Source organism: Phyllobates terribilis, unplaced genomic scaffold, assembly GCF_046119375.1.
Source record: "Phyllobates terribilis strain yellow unplaced genomic scaffold, ASM4611937v1 Scaffold_2__4_contigs__length_985480577, whole genome shotgun sequence".
NCBI classification, from domain to species: domain Eukaryota; kingdom Metazoa; phylum Chordata; class Amphibia; order Anura; family Dendrobatidae; genus Phyllobates; species Phyllobates terribilis.
This window is the reverse complement of record NW_027362762.1, coordinates 812,392,120-812,398,119: the sequence shown is the minus strand read 5'-3', so window position 1 is coordinate 812,398,119 and position 6,000 is coordinate 812,392,120.

The window sequence follows — 6,000 nt, the reverse complement described above, 5'->3', positions numbered from 1 at the left end:
GGATACCAAACATGTATAGGTTCTTTTTTATTTACAAGGTGAAAAAAAATTCCAAAGTTTAAAAAAAAGCACCATTTTCCGAGACCTGTAGTGTCTCCTTTTTTTGGGATCTGGAGCTGACGTTTTTATTGATACCATATTGGGGTATGTAACACGCACACCGCTAGGTTCAGATAGGGGCGAGACAGGTTACATGAATTCTTTGGAATCCAGGGAGAACCGTTACTCAGGGCGACCATAGACCATGTGCTACAGCTTCTCTCAGGCACACAGGGGTATTGAACCTCAGGCACAGACACGTAGGTTGTTTCACTTGCTGACCAGACACACTTGACAAGAGTCCTCATAAACGGTAGAACAGTAGCATTTAATAAGAAGCCGCACAGCCAGTGCAAGTTAAGTCTTATGAGCAACAGGCTCCAGTGACAAACAGTACAGTTTCCTTAGCAGCCCTGCAGTTCACAGTCTTTCCAGTAGTACAGGACAGCACAGTTCTAATGCAAAGGCACATTCATGAACACAGCATTCTTTACAGCACAGTGAGATGGAGGAGGGGGAGGGTTAGCTGGTCCTACCCGCGTTCTTCTTTTTCTCCGTGGGTGTTGTTGTCTCTGTCGTCCCCTCCAAGAGGAGGTATAGTGAGGCGGCAATCCTGGAGAAGTTCCGAACGTAAGAAGGATAGTAGGAGAGGAATCCTAATATCTGCCTCAAGTCCCCGACGGTAGAGGGACGCTTGTCTTTTAATGCCAGTACCGGAGCGATTTCAGCTGGGTCCATGGGATATCCTTCTCCAGACACAATTTTCTCTAGAAATTGGACTTTTCTTTTGAACAGTTCACACTTCTTTGGGGTCAACTTAACTCCGTGTTGTTGATACTGTTGTAATACGGTCCTCACGTGTTCAACATGCTCCTCGAAGGTTTTGCTGTGTACCACATTGTTACATTGTCATCCAAGTACGGCTGGCAGATATCCCTCAATCCTTCTAAACATGTCTCCATGCTCCTCTGGAATTCTGCTGGAGCTGAACTGAGCCCAAACGGTATGCGGATCCACTCGGTGTGATGAATGCTGTCAAGGGTCTACTGCACTCTTCAACAAACCCTTGGTGGTATGCCTTACCCTGATCGAGGACTGAGAACCATGTGCTTCCTGATAGGCTGTACAGCATATCTTGGATCTTTGGTATCGGGTATCGATCAGGTACTGACTTTCGGTTTTGTTCCCGGTAATCACAACAGAGTCTCAACGTACAGTCCTTCCTAACACAGACAATAGTAGAGGAATAAGACGACTTCGACTTTTGGACCCAACCTCTGTTGATTTGATTAGGTTTTGTAAATACTCTTTCACTTCACGGTGTAATGGTTTTGGCACAGACATGTAACTTATGGTTACTGGGGTCGTGTCTTTCAAATTGATTTTCAACTGCAGCGACGGGATACAGCCTATGTCAGAGTCATCTTTGGAGAATGCATGACTCTCTTCTCTCAGCATCTGTTTTGCTCCCACTCGATCTTCAGCGCACAAGTGTTCCAGGGGTACTGGGGGATCCCAGGACTCTGAGGTGGGTTGTGCAATTTCTTCCCCTGGCAACTCCTGTTCCTTGGTGGGGAGACTGAATTCACGGTAGACCCCTGGGCGGGTCTCACACTGGCTGGATATACCGTTTTAACGGTTTCGATTTGACCTAACACAGTCTTTGGATCCAGTCGAATTTTGTGTTTCGTAGTATTCATCACCGGTACTGTCACTCGAGCAAACCCACCAGTAGGAATCGTAAGCACAGTCTCACCTTGAACTAGGCCTTCCGGAAGTTCTGGCACGAACAGTCTTTTCTGTAATTTTGTTCCCGGTTCTACCTGGACTCCACACCTCACCCCCACCATTTGGTTTGCAGGGATGATGGTTGGGCGCCAGCCTGCCTTGACTTCTTTTAGGTCCATTGTATTCTGTGCTTTCTTTACTCTATGAACCACATTTTCCGTCACGGCGTTGGGTATGGCAAGTGATGTGGCGATTGCATCCACCACCAGCGTTCCTGACCCGTGTTTCGTGATGACCTCACTGATTACATTATTACCCAGGATAGGATCCTCTGCCACGTTCGGATCACTGGTCATGAGAAAAGGTACCAAAAGCTCAATGGTGTTGCTGTTCTTCGTGGCCCTCAGTTGGAAAGTCACTTCCACCCAGCCTATGAAAGGATTTCGGTCTGGTTGACAGCTTTGCCGTGGAGTTCCACTGGTCCTAAGAGTTCTTTTAGCGACCGAAGGCAGGTATGTGGCAGGTAGCACCTTATCCATTCTTCATTTAAAAGGCTCGATTGGGCTCCTGTGTCACACAGTGCTTTTACCAGGAGACCATCTAGCTGGCACTGTATAAAGCACCTTTCACTGATTAGGCTGATGAGTCTATCTTTACTGACCGAGGAATCCTCCTCCCAGGAGTACATCGTTTGACTTCCGCACTGGGCATTAAGTAACTGATGCCCCTGTCTCTGTCTCCCTTGCAGCTGTTGTATACGGAAACACACTTGGGGATAGTACTGATGCAGCCGTTTTACCTCATGCGCCTGTAAGGTTCCCCAGCGAGGTAGTCATGGGTGAGTTGTGGCCCCTGCTCGCTTTGGCACCTTACAGACAATTTGTGTCCTCCCTCTGATGTGTGGCTGTGCATGTGACATTCTTCACTTACTTCACACCATCCGGTCACGGCGGTCTCCAGACATTTCTCTTCTGGGACCAGGGCAGTAATCATTTCAGAGGACACAAAGTTATTAACCATAACTGGGGTTTTACTTGCGAGAAAGGAGTAATTACAATATTTACAGTCTGGAAGATTGGATAAGGCCCAACAGGTTCTTGTCTCCCATACAGGTGCTAAAATCATCTTCAGCCCTGGTGCCCTCTTTAGGTGAAGCATCTCTCTGTTTCTATTCCTTAGCCTAAGAGACGGTTCCTCACCAGCGACAGTGTGCCCAGATCCTTTATCTCCCTCACGGCTTATCTTGGAGTCCTATTTTCCTCTGCTACCTGCAGACTTGAAGTGCCCTGGGTCCTCAATACCTCCGTTGAGTTACTCCGACCGGCTAATGGGACTCCTGCGTGAGGAGATATTCACACTACGGATTCACTGTCTGAGGGTAGAGAGCCCCCGTCTACCCTAGCAGCCAATTTCCCTGGCTGTCCGCACGTAAGAGTTCCTGTCACGACCCTGACAGGGCTTCAACTGACTCAAAAATAATGGGAGCAGCTATTTTTAGCACACCCAGAGGCTCCACCCACTAAGCCATCTGTTAGCAACTGCCTTGCCTCTCACTGACAACTGTGCCCAGCAGTGGCATCTTGTGGCTGATAAAAAGTACTGCAGCCCTACAAGGAATTATATCTAACCTCTAGACATGTCCAATGTATATCCCTGTTACTAAGTGTCCCCCTTACTCCACTGACTGCACCACTGAAATTAACCTCGTAACTTGACCTAATAGCAGTTCAGATAGTGCCTAACTATGGGGATATGTAATTCTAACTACTTCAGTCCCAGGGGGAAAGTTACACCCTTCCTCACTATTACACGCCATTCTGGGTTTTGATGAGATTTGGGTTTACGTCTGGGGCCTCCTCCGTGTCGCGGTTACCAGTCGCCCCGAACTGGTAACCTCCGGTCTTTTAACCCAAACGACCGTGACCATTGGCATTCCTTGGCATAATGTCCTTCCTCACCACATCTTAGACAGTGGACACACACCGTACTCTGATTTGATAAACGGCACGCTTCACAAGCCGGGTATCTTCTGTTTTGGAACCCACTCCTGGGTCTGAGGGATACAGGTTCTGGCCTGGAACGAATCAACTTTTTAACCTCAATCAACTCGGCTCGCAGTTCTCCTATTACTTCCTCCCAGTCAGCGCTGGCGGTCCTCTCTTTTGTTGGTGATTTAAGGTTCCCTCTTGGAGACAGCACTGGAGGGTCTCCATGATGATCTTCGAACTGGCCACCGGGGGTCTCCAACTTCAGCTGACTCATTTTGGTGATTTTAGGAGCAGAGCCTTTCCTTAACTTCTGTTCGCTCTCGGACTCCAAACTAGCAGCCTCATTCATTTTTTCAATTAGGACTTCGTCCAAAATGCCAGGATCTTATAAGTACTGTTTCAGCTGCTACTTGATAACTTTGCTGATTAATCCCTTTCCCAATGATCTCAAGAACTTCTTCTGGACTAGTCCAGCATCAAACTTCTCTTCCGCTTCTACATCTCTGGATGCAAACAACAGTCTATCCTTCAGTTCAATTGCTCTGAACAAGAAATTTTGGGGTGATTCATTATTTTTCTGTGAGAGGTTAATGAGTCGGTGGAACAATTCTGAAGTACTTGTTAGAATCTATGTTGTTTTACTATCTGCCATCTTGTGGTTTGCTGGCTTCTAGTCTTTTCCTCTGGTGCTGGGTTTCTTGGTCACGTGATCTCTGCACCCTTTATTACTCAGCACCAGGCTCTCATTCCCCGCTGGACATCAGTGTTGTAACGCTCGTGCTCTGGCTAAGTAGCCTTGTTTAGTTCTTCTTGCTTTGGACTATTGTTATCCTGGGACTTCTTGTTCCACCAGTTTTGTTTCCTTTGATTTTCGTTTCTGCAACTAACTTTTCTGTTAGGAGGTCTCTTGCTTTCGCTCCCAGTCCTTAGATCTTTTAGGGACCCCTTTCCCCTTCCTACAGGTCTTCGTTTGAGTTCAGTGCAGGAGTTTCGGTGGGGCTATTCATAAGGAATAAGGCACCCACCCCAGCGTAGGATAAAGCTGAGTCTCAGTGCAGGGACAGCTTTTCCCTCCTATTCCTTAGTTCTAAGTTGCAGAACATAACAGTACTCTCTTCTTTATAGTGCCCTTTTAAAATCATCTTCAGCTGTTGCAAGGTCAATTGACTTTTCATTTCTAGCATACTATGGAGGTTCAGTCCTGGGCTGATCGCTTTCACCACCCCCTCAACGATCTCATCTGGCTGGTAGACTTTCTGTAAGCCTGCATCGATCTGGTGCAACAAGTTCATATAAGACAGTCTCTCTTTCTGCCCACACTCTCCAATCTGTCCCAGGACCTTGAATTCTTTCCTTATGGCGATTTGTGGTGTTAGAGAGGACTGTCTCCTTGATTTATCTAACCCAAGCAGGTTAAAGATCCTGTCTGAGTCTATCACCCTTTCAGAGGTGTTGGTCGATTCCTGCAGGGCTGTTGTTAGGGCTTTGAATTGTTCTTTAAATTCTTGTGGTTCAGTCTGTGGACGGAGATTCCCACTTTTGGTAATTGGTGCCGCCCCTCCATCCTTCAACTTCAACCTGGTTAGAAACTGTGTTAGTTCCTGGAGGAATGTCCCCATGATGTCTTCAGCTTCTTTCTCCCCCAGCTCATCCATTTTTGCATTAATGGCAGCTAACAGTTGCCTGTAGTTGTGTGCTTTGGAAATCTGTCATCTTTATATGTTCTGCTACTGTTCTCAATTCTTCACAGGTTAACTGAAGCAGCAGCTCACTAATTCTGTCCAATTGTATTTCCACATCCATTTCTCCTAGTGAGTTTTCTTTAGGGCTGGTCCCCTTTAACTGGTGTAGCATAGTTGAGTTAAGGTGCTGTGCTGCTGTGTTTTTCCAGACACTTTTCCTTTTCTCCCTCTACACGTTAATTCCCGTTCAGGATTCCCCGTATGGGCCACAATTGTTTCACGCACGCCGCTAGGTTCAGATAGGGGCAAGACAGGTTACATGAATTCTTTGGAATCCTGGGGGAACCATTACTCAGGGCGACCATAGACCATATGCTGCAGCTTCTCTCAGAAACACAGGGGTATTGACCCTCAGGCACAGACACGTAGGTTGTTTCACTTGCTGACCAGACACACTTGACAAGAGTCCTCATAAATGGTAGAACAGTAGCATTTAATAAGAAGCTGCACAGCCAGTGCAAGTTAAGTCTTATGAGCAACAGGCTCCAGTGACAAATAGTACA